This window comes from Phocoena phocoena, chromosome 18 (genome assembly GCF_963924675.1).
Source record: "Phocoena phocoena chromosome 18, mPhoPho1.1, whole genome shotgun sequence".
NCBI classification, from domain to species: domain Eukaryota; kingdom Metazoa; phylum Chordata; class Mammalia; order Artiodactyla; family Phocoenidae; genus Phocoena; species Phocoena phocoena.
Window position 1 is genome coordinate 23,749,851 of NC_089236.1, and position 17,984 is coordinate 23,767,834.

Below are 17,984 nucleotides of genomic sequence, written 5' to 3' on the forward strand. Positions count from 1 at the left end.
AGTACACCCAGAACTGTCTGTAAATGACAAAAGACTTAAAAATGACCACGGTTAAATATTTGATGAAAGTTCATAATAATGCAATTGACAAGGAAATTTAGTTATTTCTGAGATATACATTTTAAATAACTAGAATTATGACTTATAACTTTATACCAGAACATATAAGATTTTTAGGAATTTCATGGAATGTCTGAAACATTTATATTAACATATTTCCATACAAATAACCCAAAGAAAGTTTAGTATTAGGTTTTTTAAAAAAAATTTTGAATTGTATTTTATTTATTGTTTTATACAGCAGGTTCTTATTAGTCATCAATTTTATACACACCAGAGTATACATGTCAATCCCAGTTGCCCAATTCATCCCCCCCTCCGCCCGCCCCACCCTGTGGCTTTCCACCCTTGGTGTCCACATGTTTGTTCTCTACATCTGTGTCTCAACTTCTGCCCTGCAAACTGGTTCAGAGAAAACCATAATTCCAGTAGTGGGATTTCTGGATCATATGGTAGTTCTATTTTTAGTTTTTTAAGGAACCTCCGTACTGTTCTCCATAGTGGCTGTATCAATTTACATTCCCACCAACAGTGCGAGAGGATTCCCTTTTCTCCACACCCTCTCCAGCATTTGTTGTTTGTAGATTTTCTGATAATGCCCATTCTAACTGGTGTGAGGTGGTAACTCATTGTAGTTTTGATTTGCATTTCTCTAATAATTAGTGATATTGAGCAGCTTTTCACATGCTTCTTGGCCATCTGTATGTCATCTGTGGAGAAATGTCTATTTAGGTATTCTGCCCATTTTTGGATTGGGTTGGTTGTTTGTTTTTTTTAGATGTTGGGGGTAGGAGTTAATTAATTAATTAATTAATTTTTGCTGTGTTGGGTCTTCATTTCTGTGCGAGGGCTCTCTCCAGCTGTGGCAAGCGAGGGCCACTCTTCATCGCAGTGCGCGGGCCTCTCACTGTCGTGGCCTCTCTTGTTGCAGAGCACAGGCTCCAGACACGCAGGCTCAGCAGTTGTGGCTCACGGGCCTAGTTGCTCCACGGCATGTGGGATCCTCCCAGACCAGGGCTCTAACCCGTGTCCCCTGCATTAGCAGGCAGACTCTCAACCACTGCACCACCAGGGAAGCCCTTTTTTTTTTTTTTAATATTGAGCTGCATGAGCTGTTTATATATATTGGAGATTAATCCTTTGTCTGTTGATTTGTTTGCAAATATTTTCTCCCTATCTGAGGGTTGTCTTTTCATGTTGTTTATGGTTTCCTTTGCTGTGAAAAAGCTTTTAAGTTTCATTAGGTCCCATTTGTTTATTTTTGTTTTTATTTCCATTACTCTAGGAGGTGGATCAGAAAAGATCTTGCTGCGATTGATGTCAGAGTGTTCTTCCTATGTTTACCTCTAAGGGTTTTATAGTGTCTGGTCTTACATTTAGGTCTTGAATCCATTTTGAGTTTATTTTTGTGTATGGTGTTAGGGAGTGTTCTAATTTCATTCTTTTACATGTAGCTGTCCAGTTTTCCCAGCACCGCTTATTGAAGAGACTGTCTTTTCTCCATTGTATATCCTTGCCTTCTTTGTCATAGATTAGTTGACCGTAGGTGCATGGGTTTATCTCTGGGCTTTCTATCTTGTTCCATTGATCTATGTTCCTGTTTTTGTGCCAGTACCGTATTGTCTTGATTACTGCAGCTCTGTAGTATAGTCTGAAGTCCAGGAGCCTGATTCCTCCAACTCCGTTTTTTTCCCTTAAGACTGCTTTGGCTATTTGGCGTCTTTTGTGTCTCCATACAAATTTTAAGATTTTTTGTTGTAGTTCTGTGAAAAATGCCATTGGTAATTTGATAGGGATTGCATTGAATCTGTAGATTGCTTTGGGTAGTGTAGTCATTTTCACAATATTGATTCTTCCAATCCAAGAACATGGTGTATCTCTCCATCTGCTGGTATCATCTTTAATTTCTTTCATCAGTGTCTTATAGTTTTCTGCATACAGGTCTTTTGTCTCCCTAGGTAGGTTAATTCCTAGGTATTTTATTCTTTTTGTTGCAGTGGTAAATGGGAGTGTTTCCTTAATTTCTCTTTCAGATTTTTGGTCATTAGTATATAGGAATGCAAGAGATTTCTGTGCATTAATTTTGTATCCTGTGACTTTACCACATTCATTGATTAGCTCTAGTAGTTTTCTGGTGGCATCTTTAGGATTCTCATGTATAGTATCATGTCATCTGCAAACTATGAGAGTTTTACTTCTTCTTTCCAATTTGTATTCCTTTTATTTCTTTTTCTTCTCTGAATACTGTGGCTAGGACTTCCAAAACTATGTTGAATAATAGTGGTGAGAGTGGACATCCTTGTCTTGTTCCTGATCTTAGAGGAAATGCTTTCACTTTTTCACCATTGAGAATGATGTCTGCTGTGGGCTTGTTGTACATGGCCTTTATTATGTTGAGGTAGGTTCCCTGTGTGTCCACTTTCTGGAGAGTTTTTGTCATAAATGGGTGTTGAATTTTGTCAAAAGCTTTTTCTGCATCTATTGAGATGATCATATGGTTTTTATTCTTCAATTTGTTAATATGGTATATCACATTGATTGATTTGCATATACTGAAGAATCCTTGAATCCCTGGGATAAATCCCACTTGATCATGGTGTATGATCCTTTTAATGTGTTGTTGGATTCCGTTTGGTAGTATTTTGTTGAGGATTTTTGCATCTATATTCATCAGTGATATTGGTCTGTAATTTTCTTTTTTTGTACTATCTTCGTCTGGGTTGGTATCAGGGTGATGGTGGCCTCATAGAATGAGTTTGGGAGTGTTCCTTCCTATGCAAGTTTTTGGAAGAGTTTGAGAAGGATGGGTGTTAGCTCTTCTCTAAATGTTTGATAGAATTCACCTGTGAAGCCATCTGGTCCTGGACTCTTGTTTGTTGGAAGGTTTTTTAATCACAGTTTCAATTCCGTTACTTGTGATTGTTCTGTTCATATTTTCTCTTTCTTCCTGGTTCAGTCTTGGAAGGTTATACCTTTCTAAGAATTTGTCCATTTCTTCCAGGTTGTCCATTTTATTGGCATAGAGTTGCTTGTAGTAGTCTCTTAGGATGCTTTGTATTTCTGTGGTGTCTGTTGTAACTTCTCCTATTTCATTTCTAGTTTTATTGATTTGAGTCCTCTCCCTCATTTTCTTGGTGAGTCTGGCTAATGGTTTATCAATTTTGTTTATCTTCTCAAAGAACCAACTTTTAGTTTTATTGATCTTTGCTATTGTTTTCTTTGTTTCTATTTCATTTATTTGTGCTCTGATCTTTATGATTTCTTTCCTTCTGCTAACTTTGGGTTTTGTTTGGTCTTCTTTCTCTAGTTCCTTTAGGCGTAAGATTAGGTTGTTTATTTGAGATGTTTCTTGTTTCTTGAGGTAGGATTGTATTGCTATAAACTTCCCTCTTAGAACTGCTTTTGCTGCATCCCATAGGTTTTGGGTCATCGTGTCTCCATTGCCATTTGTTTCTAGGTATTTTTTGATTTCCTCTTTGATTTCTTCAGTGATCTCTTGGTTATTTAGTAACGTGTTGCTTAGCCTCCATGTGTTTTACTTTTTTTCCCTATAATTAATTTCTAATCTCATAGCGTTGTGGTCAGAAAAGATGCTTGATATGATTTCAGTTTTCTTAAATTTACTGAGGCTTGATTTGTGGCCCAATATGTGATCTATCCTAGAGAATGTTCCATGTGCACTTGAGAAGAAACTGTAATCTGCTCTTTTTGTAAGGAATGTCCTATAATTATCAATTAAATCTGTCTGGTCTATTGTGTCATTTAAAGCTTCTCTTTCCTTATTTATTTTTATTTTGGATGAGCTGTCCATTGGTGTAAGTGAGTTGTTAACGTCCCCCACTATTATTGTGCTACTGTCGATTTCCTCTTTTATAGCTGTTAGCAGGTGCCTTATGTATTGAGGTGCTCCTATGTTGGGTGCATATATATTTATAATTGTTATATCTTCTTCTTGGATTGATCCCTTGATCATTATGTAGTGTCCTTCCTTGTCTCTTGTAACATTCTTTATTTTAAAGTCTATTTTATCTGATATGAGTGTTGCTTTCTTTTGATTTGCATTTGCATGGAATATCTTTTTCCATCCCCTCACTTTCAGTCTGTATGTGTCCCTAGGTCTCAAGTGGGTCTCTTGTAGACAGCATATATATGGGTCTTGTTTTTGTATCCATTCAGCAAGCCTGTGTCTTTTGGTTGGAGCATTTAATCCAATCACGTTTAAGGTAATTATCGATATGTATGTTCGTGACCATTTTCTTAATCGTTTTGGGTTTGTTTTTGTAGGTCCTTTTCTTCTCTTGTGTTTCCCACTTAGAGAAGTTCCTTTAGCATTTGTTGTAGAGCTGGTTTGGTAGTGCTGAATTCTCTTAGCTTTTGCTTGTCTGTAAAGCTTTTGATTTCTCCATGGAATCTGAATGAGATCCTTGCTGGGTAGGTTAATCTTGGTTGTAGGTTCTTCCCTTTCATCACTCTAAGTATATCGTGCCACTCCCTTCTGGCTTGTAGAGTTTCTGCTGAGAAATCAGCTGTTAACCTTATGGGAATTCCCTTGTATGTTATTTGTCGTTTTTCACTTGCTGCTTTCAATAATTTTTCTTTTTCTTTAATTTTTGCCAATTTGACTACTATGTGTCTTGGCATGTTTCTCCTTGGGTTTATCCTGTATGGGACTCTCTGTGCTTCCTGGACTTGGGTGGCTATTTCCTTTCCCATGTTAGGGTAGTTTTCGACTATAATCTCTTCAAATATTTTCGCTGGTCCTTTCTCTCTCTCTTCTCCTTCTGGGACCGCTATAAAGCGAATGTTATTGTGTTTAATGTTGTCCCAGAGTTCTCTTAGGCTGTCTTCATTTCTTTTCATTGTTTTTTCTTTATTCTGTTCTGCAGCAGTGAATTCCACCATTCTGTCTTCCAGGTCACGTATCTGTTCTTCTGCCTCAGTTATTCCGCTATTGATTCCTTCTAGTGTAGTTTTCATTTCAGTTATTGTATTGTTCATCTCTGTTTGTTTGCTCTTTAATTCTTCTAGGTCTTTGTTAAACATTTCTTGCATCTTCTCGATCTTGCCTGCATTCTTTACTGAGGTCCTGGATCATCTTCACTATGATTATTCTGAATTCTTTTTCTGGAAGGTTGCCTATCTCCACTTCACTTAGTTGTTTTTCTGGGGTTTTATCTTGTTCCTTCATCTGGTACAGAGCCCTCTGCCTTTTCATCTTGTCTATCTTTCTGTGAATGTGGTTTTTGTTCCACAGGCTGCAGGATTGTAGTTCTTCTTGCTTCTGCTGTCTGCCCTCTGGTGGATTAGGCTATCTACGAGGCTTGTGTAAGTTTCCTGATGGGAGGGACTGGTGGTGGGCAGAGCTGGCTGTTGCTCTGGTGGGCAGAGCTCAGTAAAACTTTAATCCATTTGACTGTTGATGGGTGGGGCTTGGTTCCCTCCCTGTTGGTTGTTTGGCCTGAGGCAACCCAACACTGGAGCCTACCTGGGCTCTTTGGTGGGGCTAGTGACAGACTCTGGGAGGGCTCATGCCAAGGAGTACTTCCCAGAACTTCTGCTGCCAGTGTCCTTGTCCCCACGGTGAGCCACAGCTGCCTCCCGCCTCTGCAGGAGACCCTCCAACACTAGCAGATAGGTCTGGTTCAGTATACCCTGGGGTCACTGCTCCTTCCCCTGGGTCCTGATGCACACACTACTTTGTGTGTGCCCTCCAAGAGTGGAGTCTCTGTTTTCCCCAGTCCTGTAGAAGTCCTGCAATCAAATCCCACTAGGCTTCAAAGTCTGGTTGTCTAGGAATTCCTCCTCCCGTTCCCGGACCCCCAGGTTGGGAAGCCTGACGTGTGGCTCAGAACCTTCACTCCAGTGGGTGGACTTCTGTGTTATAAGTGTTCTCCAGTTTGTGAGTCTCCCACCCAGCAGTTATGGGATTTGATTTTATTGTGATTGCACCCCTCCTACCGTCTCATTGCGGCTTCTCCTTTGTCTTTGGATGTGGGGTATCTTTTTTGGTGAGTTCCAGTGTCCTCCTGTCAGTGATTGTCCAGCAGCTAGTTGTGATTCTTGTGTTCTCACAAGAGGGAGTGAGAGCACGTCCTTCTACTGCACCATCTTGTTTCCTCTACCGAGCTGTCACCATTTAATTTGTTCAGTTCCTTTCTTTATGGGGACCAATTTTAGTGTCTTGCTGTTTTTAATACCTTGTTACCAATAATCCCCATTTTCTGAAAGTCTGGAAAACTGGAGCTTTTTGATCTTTCATTCATTGAAAATGTGGATAAGAAATTTTCCAAAACTATTTTGGAAAAATATAGCCCAAATTTAGAAGGCTCATTTATAAAGAGTTCAATACCATTATAGGGCACTTAGATTCATTTATAAATTATTTCTTCAAAGGCTCAAATATCTCTAATCCTACTTATGGCAGCCAGCAAGGAGAAAAACACATACTGCTTTGTATTCAAAATCAGGTTGTTTCACAAAAAAAGTGTAGTTCAGTTATTCTAACTATGTATATGTTATAATATTTATAAATTTTTATAGCTACTGCTACTATTTGACAACTTGAGTGCAAAGATAAATTATGTTGCAGCACACCCAATGCCAAGCACATTTCTACTCCATAAATTTCTTTAGAAAGAACATGGTTTTACCATGGCACTATGCTCCATCAAAATTTGTATTTATATTGTTATGCAAGGATAACTTTAGTTTGAACATTTTAAACACTGAATTTACAGTAACACTGATTCATTTAACTGAGTTTATAATGACATCTCGCTCTAGGAATGTCAAATGTTTTACTTTCAGCAGGATGAAATTCCAAATACTTTACTTTGGTACCATGACATTTAAAAAATTGAATCATTATTGAAAAATAATCGTTTTCCAATATGCAGTACCTGATTACACTGATGTAAAAGTGGCATCATTTAATTGTGTTTCTGCGTTGGAGCCAGTGCATTAACAGCTACACTTTTGGTATGTGCACAAGAAAAATGGAATAAAGTTAATGTTATAAATTAATTAATATTTAGAATAAAATGAATTTAGAGAAACAGTTATTTGGTCTAAATGCAAAGTCTTGCTTTGCCGCATGCTTTCCAAAACTGTATGTGTTAGGTCATTATCTTCAGGCACAATCTTTGGAAGCTGGTGTTGATGCTTCAGCATTTTTGTGTCTTCTGAATTTTGTGGAATCAGTGGTATTATATGGTCCCCATGGTAGGTCGTCAGTGTTGATAAACATTTTGAAATGTATAGGTTTGTCATCAACTTTCTCATGAACGGAGTATTTGTTGATTAAACAGTCCCTTTCATTTTTTTGAGCCCATTAATGTGAAAATATTTGTTGCCAATTTTAAAAGTGTTACCAAATAAATACAGAATAGTTGTAGATTTATGCAGCATACCACTGTAGCAGGAGCAGTTATATTACTTTCTGTTTTCTATGGGACAGAGGACTACTCAGTCTTTATTGTCCGTAAATATTTCACATGTACCTAGACTTGTTTTCCACAGACTGCACGAATGGTGGCCTGCTGATAGCAGGCATCTCTCAAATTAAAACAGTGTTCTCTCCACAACTGGCTAGTATCCCAGGGGCCAGCAGAGGCAGCAACACCAAATCTTCTTTCTCCATTTCCCAGATGGGAAGGAGCTGTTCCTAGCTGCTAGTTTCCTAACACACTTTCTTTGTTAAGTGAACACCCTATAAGCTGTCCTGAAAAGAGAGGGGTTGTGTTGCAGATTGAATTATCCAGAAGCAGCTGCTGAGAGGAAGTTTGGGGTTCAAGATGTTTATTTGGGAACAACACCCACGAAAGGAAGAGGGAAAATCAAGACTGGGCAGAGGGGGCTGTCCAACTTCAATGCAGGCTTGACGATGCCTTGGCTAACCTGGCTGGGAGTTCTGGAATGAGTGTGGCCCATCAGAGGTGTCCCATATAGGGCCCAAGTGGCTGGATCTTTATACGCACACCTCACCTGGTCACCAAGTATGGGCTGTCCTGGAAGGGGCATGACATTTGGTGGGGCCACTCTCTGCAGCTGAGGCACACCCTGAAGAAGCTAACAGCTAGAAGCCGTCTTGCTCACTGCACTGCCCACAGCTAGGCAGCACATCCTTCTTTGAAGAGCCATCTGGGCATCACTTTGTCCATCATGTGTTGTGGCTGAATAAGATTGGGAAAAGTGAGATAGGTTATCTCAGCATCCTTGGATTTAACCAGAGTGAGAACACACTATCTGTGTCTCATATACTACTAGGCAAGTCCATGGTAGGAAGTAAAATCACCAAGTGGTGATTGCCAGAGGCTGTGGCCTGCTGAGATGGAAATTGGGGTGCAGGAGTTTGTTAGGGAGTGCTCTTGGGACCATAGGCTCGGAAAAGACAGGAGGATTGGGCAGAAGGAGAAGCTGGCTTATGAGGCAGCCTCAACATGGGCCAACCCCGTAGGGAGCTCTGAAGTTGGGTGAGGGGGCTGGACATTTGTACTTTCACATAAACCAGTCATTGGGCGTGGGTACTCTGGGAAGGGGGTGTGGCCTCATGGGGCTTTCTGCCAGAAGCCCCTCCTGGCAGTTAGGGAATAGTCTTTCAGTTCTGATGGGAGCTCTGAGAGTCACATCACAGCATCTCACTGGAAGTCTACTAGGCCCATCCTGGCTAACTTTAATGCAAATAATAATAATAGTGCTAATAATAATACTTTGTTTAAAAAATGCGGAACTGGTGCTGAAAAAGATAAAGCTGACACACTGATATAAACTAAGACTGTCTCTAAGCAAATTTTTAAAAAAGTCACCCTATGTCTAATGAAGTTAAAGGAATGATTTCTAGGAAGAAAGAGCAACTTACATTTAGCCGCCTTGAAGGTAAGCTGCTGATCCAGAAATCTTTTGAGCTGACTTACTTGAATTTTCACTCAAGTGCAAAAGGATTTAAGTGGATTCTTTAATCCATTTTGTTTAGAGTGTAGTACGGCAGTGCTTTTTATTTTGCAGTGTCTTCTTTCATTTTCAACAGTCCCTGTTTAAGCGTTGTGTCTGCTGCCCCGTCTTGATCACTCAGCAGACCCCACTGCCATCCAGGGTCATCTGGCTACAGGTTCCAGCGTGTCCAGTGCCTGATGATTTGGCCCCCACTCTATGCATGGCCTTGCTCTCTCTTAGGCTGTGAGCAGAGGATTTTTCACAACAATCGTAAAACATCAAAACTCATCCCCACCAATCCTTACAAAGAGCCCAGGGAGGCCAAGCTGTTTCAAATGAGATGCTTCTGCCAAAAGAGCACGGGGAGAGCGACCCTGGCTACCAGAGGGAGGCTGGCGCATTTCATTTCATTATGAACTCAAACCAGGGTCTAGAGGAGGTTAAAATACCTTTATTTAGCTCTCAGTCATTGTCATGCCTGGCACACGGTGCTCTAGAATTGTGAGGGAGGAAGACAGGGCAGAGGAGCTCTGAATGTGACACCAGGAGGCTGCCTTCGGTCCCTTTCAGCCCCTGATGTTCTGATTCTCCGTGGATCAGGTCTTAACTCATCTTATTCCCATTGCCTAGGAAAGTGTTGGGTTCACAGTGCATGCTCAGAAGTGTGTGCTTTTGTTTTTTGGGTTCCCCCTGGATGTAACTTGTGGAAAGAAAGAATAAAATAGGTATGGAACAAAGTTAAGGAATTATAAAAGTTTCCATCTCATGCTGCACGTGTCTCTACCCCCCACCACCCAAAGCACAATACCCTGATTCTGACATTGTACCTTGCAATCCAGTGAAAAGTTCTTAAATCTCCCAACATCATATATCTACCCTAAGGAGATACTCTATTTAGACATGTTTCAACATATCCTCACCCTCGGGCCAAACTTTGTGTCCAGGAGAATAGAGTCCTGTGAGTAGTCAGACCTAAATATTGCTTTTTCACCATTCTCTCTTATTATCCTACTGGATATATGTTAAACCCTTTTTTCTAGTCTTTGTTTCTTACTCCCTCCTGCAGATTGTATATTCCTTTCTATTTGTGCTGTATTTTGTATAATTTCCTCAAATGTATTTGGAGTTAACTAATTTTGTCTTGAACTGATTCTTCTATAACCTGTTCAGTGAATTTAAAAATTTTAATGAATAATTTCTTGGTTATAAAATCATTTAGTAAGATGTAGATGTGTCCCTAAAATTTTTTACTGTGCTAAAAAAACACATAACATGAAATCTACTCTCTTAGCAAATTTTTTTTCTCTTAGCAAATTTTTAAGTGTACAGCACAGTACTTCTAGTTTTATGTGCAATGTTATACAGTAGATCTCTAGAACTTTTTCATCTTTTATCAAGTTTTTCATAGACTGAAACTCTATACCCATTGAACAATAACTCCTCATTTCTTCCCCTGCCCCCAACCACTGGCAACCACCATTCTACTTTCTGCTTCCATGAGTTTGACTACTTTAGATACCTCATATGATTGGAATCATGCAGTATTTGCCCTTCTTGTTGACTTGCTTATTGCACTTAGCATTGTGTCCTCAAAGTTTATTCATGCTGTAGTAAATGATGATAGGATTTCTTTCTTTTTAAAGGCCGAATAGTACTCTGCTGCATGTATATACCATATTTTCTTTATTCTTTCATTTGTCCATGAAACAACAAGAGGTTGTTTCCACCTCTTGGCTATTGTGAATAATGCTGCTGTGAACATGGGAGTGCAGATGCTTCTTTGAGATCCCGATTTCATTTTTTTTTTTTGATGAATATCCTGAAGTGTGATCACTTGATCATATGATAGTTCTATTTTTAATTTTTTGAGGAACTTCCACTCTGTTTTCCATAGTGGCTGCACCAATTTACATTTCCTCCAACAGTGCACAACTTTCCAGTTTCTCCACGTCCAATGCTTGTTAACTTTTTGTTGTTTTGTTTTGCTTTGTTTTTTGAGAATGGCCATCCAAACAGGTGTGAGGTGATACTGCGTTGTTCTTTTGATTTGCATTTCCCTGATGATTAATGATGAGAATCTTTTCATGTACCTATTGGGTACATGTATGTCTTCTTTGGAGAAATGTCTATTCAAGTCCTTTGCCCATTAAAAAAAAAGACATTGTTTTTTGCTCTTGAGTTGTAGGAGTTCTTATATATTTTGGATATTAACTCCTTATCAGATATATAGTTTACAAATATTTTCTCTCATTCTGTGGATTGTTTTTTTGCTCTGTTGATAGTTTCCTTTGCTGCACAAAAGCTTTTTAGTTATGTAGTCCCACTTGTCTGTTTTTTCTTTTGTTATCATGTCCAAGAAATCATTGCTGACCCCAATGTTATGAAGCTTTCCCTGTGTTTTATTCTAGGAGTTTTATAGTTGCATCTCTTGCATTTAAATATTTCATCTATTTTGAATTTATTTTTTGTATATGGTGTAGATTAAGGGTCCAATATCATTCTTTTGTCTGTGGATATCCAGTTTTCCAGGCATATTTGTTGAAGAGACTATCCTTTCCCCATTGCATAGTCTTGGCACCCTTATCACAGATCATTTGACCATAGATGTGTAGGTCTACTTCTAAGCTGTTTTGTTCCATTGGTTTAATATGTCTGTCTTTATGCCAGAACCATACTGCTTTAATTGCTGCAGCTTTGTAATATGTTTTTTAAAAATGTATTTATTTTTAAGTTTTTTATATAGCAGGTTCTTATTAGTTATCCATTTTATACATATTAGTGTATGTATGTTAATCCTAACCTCCCAGTTCATCACACCACCACTCCCCTCCCCTGGCCACTTTCCCCCCTTGGTGTCCATACGTTTGTTCTCTACATCTGGGTCTCTATTTCTGCCCTGCAAACCGGTTCATCTGTATCATTTTTCTGTGTTCCACATATATGCATTAATATATGATATTTGTTTTTCTCTTTCTGACTTACTTCACTCTGTATGACAGTCTCTAGAATCATCCACGTCTCTACAAATGACCCAATTTCATTCCTTTTTATGGCTGAGTAATATTCCAGTATATATATGTACCACATCCTTTTTTTTTTTTTGCGGTATGCGGGCCTTTTTTTTTTTGTTTTGTGTTACACGGGCCTCTCACTGCCATGGCCTCTCCTGTTGCAGGGCACAGGCTCAGATGCGCAATCCCAGCATCCATGGCTGATGGACCCAGCCACTCCACGGCATGTGGGATCTTCCCAGACCGGGGCACAAACCCATGTCCCCTGCATTGGCAGGCGGACTCTCAACCACTGTGCCACCAGGGAAGTCCCCACATCTTCTTTATCCATTCGTCTGTCAATGGGCATTTAGGTTGCTTCCATGTCCTGGCTATTGTAAATAGTGCTGCAGTGAACATTGGGGTGCATGTGTCTTTTGAATTATGGTTTTCTGTGGGTATATGCCCAGTAGTGGGATTGCTGGGTCATATGGTAATTCTATTTTTAGTTTTTTAAGGAACCTCCATACTGTTCTCCAGAGTGGTTGTATCAATTTACATTTCTACCAACAGTGCAAGAGGGTTAACTTTTCTCCACACCCTCTCCAGCATTTGTTGTTTGTAGATTTTCTGATGATGCCCATTCTGACTGGTGTGAGGTGATACCTCATTGTAATTTTGATTGGCATTTCTCTAATAATTAGTGATATGGAGCAGCTTTTCATGTGCTTCTTGGCCATCTGTATGTCTTCTTTGGAGAAATGTCTATTTCTTCTTTGGAGAAATGTCTTCTGCCCATTTTTGGATTGGGTTGTTTTTTTTTTGACATTGAGCTGCATGAGCTGTTTATATATTTTGGAGATTAATCCTTTGTCCACTAATTTGTTTGCAAATATTTTCTCCCATTCTGAGGGTTGTCTTTTCGTCTTGATTGTAGTTTCCTTTGCTTTGCAAAAGCTTTTAAGTTTCATTAGGTCCCATTTGTTTATTTTTGTTTTTATTTCCATGACTCTAGGAGGTGGATCAAAAAAGATCTTGCTGTGATTTATGTCAAAGAGTGTCCTGCCTATGTTTTCCTCTAAGAATTTTATAGTATCCAATCTTACATTTAGGTCTCTAATCTATTTTGAGTTTATTTTTGTTTATGGTGTTAGGGAGTGTTCTAATTTCATTCTTTTACATGTAGCTGTCCAGTTTACCCAGCACCGCTTATTGAAGAGACTGTCTTTTCTCCATTGTATATCCTTGCCTCCTTTGTCATACATTAGTTGACCATAGGTGCGTGGATTTATCTCTGGGCTTTCTATCCTGTTCCATTGATCTATATTTCTGTTTTTGTGCCAGTACCATACTGTCTTGATTACTGTAGCTTTGTAGTATAGTCTGAAGTCTGGGAGCCTGATTCCTCCAGCTCTGTTCTTTACCCTCGAGACTGCTTTGGTTATTCGGGGTCTTTGTGTGTTTCCATACAAATTGTGAAATTTTTTGTTGTAGTTCTGTGAAAAATGCCATTGGTAATTTGATAGGGATTGCATTGAATCTGTAGATTGTTTTGGGTAGTATAGTCATTTTCACAATTTTGATTCTTCCAATCCAAGAACATGGTATATCTCTCCATCTGTTGGTATCATCTTTAATTTCTTTCATCAGTGTCTTATAGTTTTCTGCATACAGGTCTTTTGTCTCCCTAGGTAGGTTAATTCCTAGGTATTTTATTATTTTTGTTGCAGTGGTAACTGGGAGTGTTTCCTAATTTCTCTTTCAGATTTTTCATCATTAGTGTATAGGATGCAAGAGATTTCTGTGCATTCATTTTGTATCCTGCAACTTTACCAAATTCATTGATTAGCTCTAGTAGTTTTCTGGTGGCATCTTTAGGATTCTCTATGTATAGTATCATGTCATCTGCAAACAGTGACAATTTTACTTCTATTCTAATTTGTATTCCTTTTATTTCTTTTTCTTCTCTGATTGCCATGGCCAGGATTTCCAAAACTATGTTGAATAATAGTGGTGAGTGTGGACATCCTTGTCTTGTTCCTGATCTTAGAGGAAATGCTTTCAGTTTTTCACCATTGAGAATGATGTTTGCTGTGGGTTTGTCTTATATGGCCTGTATTATGTTGAGGTAGGATCCCTCTATGTCCACTTTCTGTAGAGTTTTTATCATAAATGGGTTTTCAATTTTGTCAAAAGCTTTTTCTGCATCTATTGAGATGATCATTTGGTTTTTATTCTTCAATTTGTTAATATGGTATATCACATTGATTGATTTGCGTATATTGAAGAATCCTTGTATCCCTGGATAAATCCCACTTGAACATGGTGTATGATCCTTTTAATGTGTTGTTGGGTTCTGTTTGCTAATATTTTGTTGAATGTTTTTGCATCTATATTCATCAGTGATATTGGTCTGTAATTTTTTTGTTTGGTGGTACCTTAGTCTGGTTTTGGTATCAGGATGATGGTGACCTCATAGAATGAGTTTGGGAGTGTTCCTTCCTCTGCAGTTTTTTGGAAGAGTTTGAGAAGGATGAGTGTTAACTCTTCTCCAAATGTTTGATAGAATTCACCTGTGAAGCCATCTGGTCCTGGACTTTTGTTTGTTGGAAGATTTTTAATCATAATTTCAGTTTCATTACTTGTGATTGTTCTGTTCATATTTTCTCTTTCTTCCTGGTTCAGTCTTGGAAGGTTATACCTTTCTAAGAATTTGTCCATTTCTTCCAGGTTGTCCATTTTATTGGCATAGAGTTGCTTCTAGTAGTCTCTAAGGATGCTTTGTATTTCTGTGGTGTCTGTTGCAACTTCTCCTTTTTCATTTCTAATTTTATTGATTTGAGTCCTCTCCCTGTCTTCCTTGATGAGTCTGGCTAATGGTTTATCAATTTTGTTTATCTTCTCAAAGAACCAGCTTTTAGTTTTATTTATCTTTGCTATTGTTTTCTTTGCTTCTATTTCATTTATTTGTGCTCTGATCTTTATGATTTCTTTCCTTCTGCTAACTTTGGGTTTTGTTTGGTCTTCTTTCTCTAGTTCCTTTAGCTGTAAGGTTAGATTGTTTATTTGAAACTTTTCTTGTTTCTTGAGGTAGGCTTGTATTGCTGTAAACTTCCCTCTTAGAACTGCTTTTGCTGCATCCCATAGGTTTTGGATCATCATGTTTTCATTGTCATTTGTCTCTAGGTATTTTTTGATTTCCTCTTTGATTTCCTCAGTGATCTCTTGGTTATTTAGTAATGTATTGTTTAGCCTCCATGTGTTTGTAGTTTTTACAGATTTTTTCCTGTAATTGATATCTAGTCTCATAGTGTTGTGGTCGGAAAAGATACTTGATACGATTTCAGTTTTCTTAAATTTCCCAAGGCTTGTTTTGTGACCGAAGATATGATCTCTCCTGGAACATGTTCCATGAGCACTTGAGAAGAAAGTGTAGTCTGCTGTTTTTGGATGGAATGTCCTATAAACATCAATTAAATCTGTCTGGTCTATTGTGTCATTTAAAGCTTGTGTTTCCTTGTAAATTGTTTGGATGATCTGTCCATTGGTGTGAGGTGTTAAAATCCCCCACTATTATTGTGTTACTGTCAATTTCTTCTTTTCTAGCTGTTAGCAGTTGCCTTATGTACTGAGGTGCTCTATGTTGGGTGCATATATATTCATAAATGTTGTATCTTCTTCTTGGATTGATCCCTTTATCATTATGTAGTGTCCGTCTCTTGTAACATTCTTTATATTAAAGTCTACTTTATCTCATATGAGTATTACTATTCCAGCTTTCTTTTGATTTCCATTTGCATGGCATATCTTTTTCCATCTCCCCACCTCACTTTCAGTCTGTATGTGTCCCTAGGTCTCAAGTGGGTCTGTTGTAGATAGCATATATATGGGTCTTGTTTTTGTATCCATTCAGCAAGCCTGTGTCTTTTGGTTGGAGCATTTAATCCAATCACATTTAAGGTAATTATCGATATGTATGTTCCTGTTACCATTTTCCTAATTGTTTTAGGTTTGTTTTTGTAGGTCCTTTTCTTCTCTTGTGTTTCCCACTTAGAGAAGTTCCTTTAGCATTTGTTGTACATCTGGTTTGGTGGTCCTGAATTCTCCTAGCTTTTGCTTTTCTGTAAAGCTTTTGGTTTTTCTGTCGAATCTGAATGAGATCCTTGCTGGGTAGAGTAATCTTGGTTGTAGGTTCTTCCCTTTCATCACTTTAAATATATCATGCCACTCCCATCTGGCTTGTAGAGTTTCTGCTGAGAAATCAGCTTTTAACCTTATGGGAGTTCCCTTGTATGTTATTTGTCGTTTTTCCCTTGTTGCTTTCAATAATTTTTTTTGTCTTTAATTTTTGTCAATTTGATTACTGCGTGTCTCCGCATGTTTCTCCTTGGGTTTATCCTGCCTGGGACTCTCTGCACTTCCTGGAGTTGGGTGCCTATTTCCTTTCCCATGTTAGGGAAGTTTTCAACTATAATCTCTTTAAATATTTTCTCGGGTCCTTTCTCTCTCTCTTCTCCTTCTGGCACCCTTATAATGTAAATGTTGTCACGTTTAATGTTGTCCCAAAGATCTCTTAGGCTGTCTTCATTTCTTTTCATTCTTTTTTCTTTACTTAGTTCTGTGGTGGTGAATTCCACCATTCTGTCTTCCAGTTCACTTATCCATTCTTCTGCCTCAATTATTCTGCTATTGATTCCTTCAAGTGTATTATTATTACTTTTTTTTGCGGTACATGGGCCTCTCACTACTGTGGCCTCTCTGGTTGTGGAGCACAGGCTCCGGATGCGCAGGCTCAGCGGCCATGGCTCACGGGCCCAGCCACTCCGCGGCATGTGGGATCTTCCTGCACCGGGGCACGAACCCGTGTCTCCTGCATCGACAGGCGGACTCCCAAGCACTGTGCCACCAGGGAAGCCCTGTTTCAAGTGTATTTTTCATTTCAGTTATTGTATTGTTCATTTCTGTTTGTTTGTTCTTTAATTCTTCTAGGTGTTTGTTCTTTAATTCTTCTATGTCTTTGTTAAACATTTCTTGCATCTTCTTGATCTTTGCCTCCATTCTTTTCCCGAGGTCCTGGATCATCTTCACTATCATTATTCTGATTTCTTTTTCTGGAAGGTTGCCTATCTCCACTTCATTTAGTTGTTTTTCTGGGGTTTTATCTCGTTCCTTCATCTGGTACATAGCTCTCTGCCTTTTCATCTTGTCTATCTTTCTGTGAATGTTGAGGTTAGTCTCTGATTTGAGGAAGAACAGTATGGCTGGTTGCTGTGAGGAAGATGAGAGAAGAGTAAGAGTTGAAGCAGGAGGTCACGGAGGAAATGCAGAAGGTGATGGGCTGTGGGTGGGTGGACCTGTTAGTGTCGGAGGGTCACCTGTGAAGGCAGGGGGGTCGCTGTGGCTCACTGTGAGGTCTGGGACACTGGCAGCTCTGGCAACTGATCATTGTCGTGGGCCGTCTAGGATGCTGCTCTCTTCTCGCTAAGGCCTGGAAAAACATGGAACGCTTCACTAATTTGTGTGTCATCCTTGCACAGGGGCCATGCTAATCTTCTCTGTATCATTCCAGTTTTAGTATATGTGCTGCCATAGCGAGCACTGTAATATGTTTTGAAGTCAGGAAGTGTGAGACCTCCGTCTTTGTGCTTCTTTCTTAAGATTGTTATGGCATAAGTAATTTGTTTAATGTTTAAAGCAGTATGTGTTTGGTTTTTGTTTTCAACTTGTCTCTTCTTTTTCCTAGTGCCAGCTCTTTGATTTTAGTTTCCATTCTTATTTTATAATCTCTTTCAGATTTTGTCAACTACTCTACAATGTGTGGTATTAAGTCTATTAATGGTTGTGTCTGCTCTTCTCCTTCAAATGGTTTTATTTCTTGTGTGGTTTGTAATTTTTTATTGTGAACGCTTGTTAAACTGGGGTTGTTTTCCCCATGTAAGTCAAGCACTCCCTTGTGGCTCAATTTTGCATTCACTTTTGCTTGGGCTTCAGGGGTTCAGCAGT

General features: G+C 38.9%; 1 non-coding gene across 1 annotated transcript; it reads right to left on the reverse strand.

Annotated features, from left to right (window-relative positions):
• Positions 1–17,473: 17,473 nt before the first annotated feature.
• Positions 17,474–17,580, reverse strand: LOC136137891 (U6 spliceosomal RNA). Its single transcript, XR_010656753.1, has one exon. It is a non-coding gene; the product is annotated as a U6 spliceosomal RNA (small nuclear RNA).
• Between the last annotated feature and the right edge of the window lie 404 nt (positions 17,581–17,984).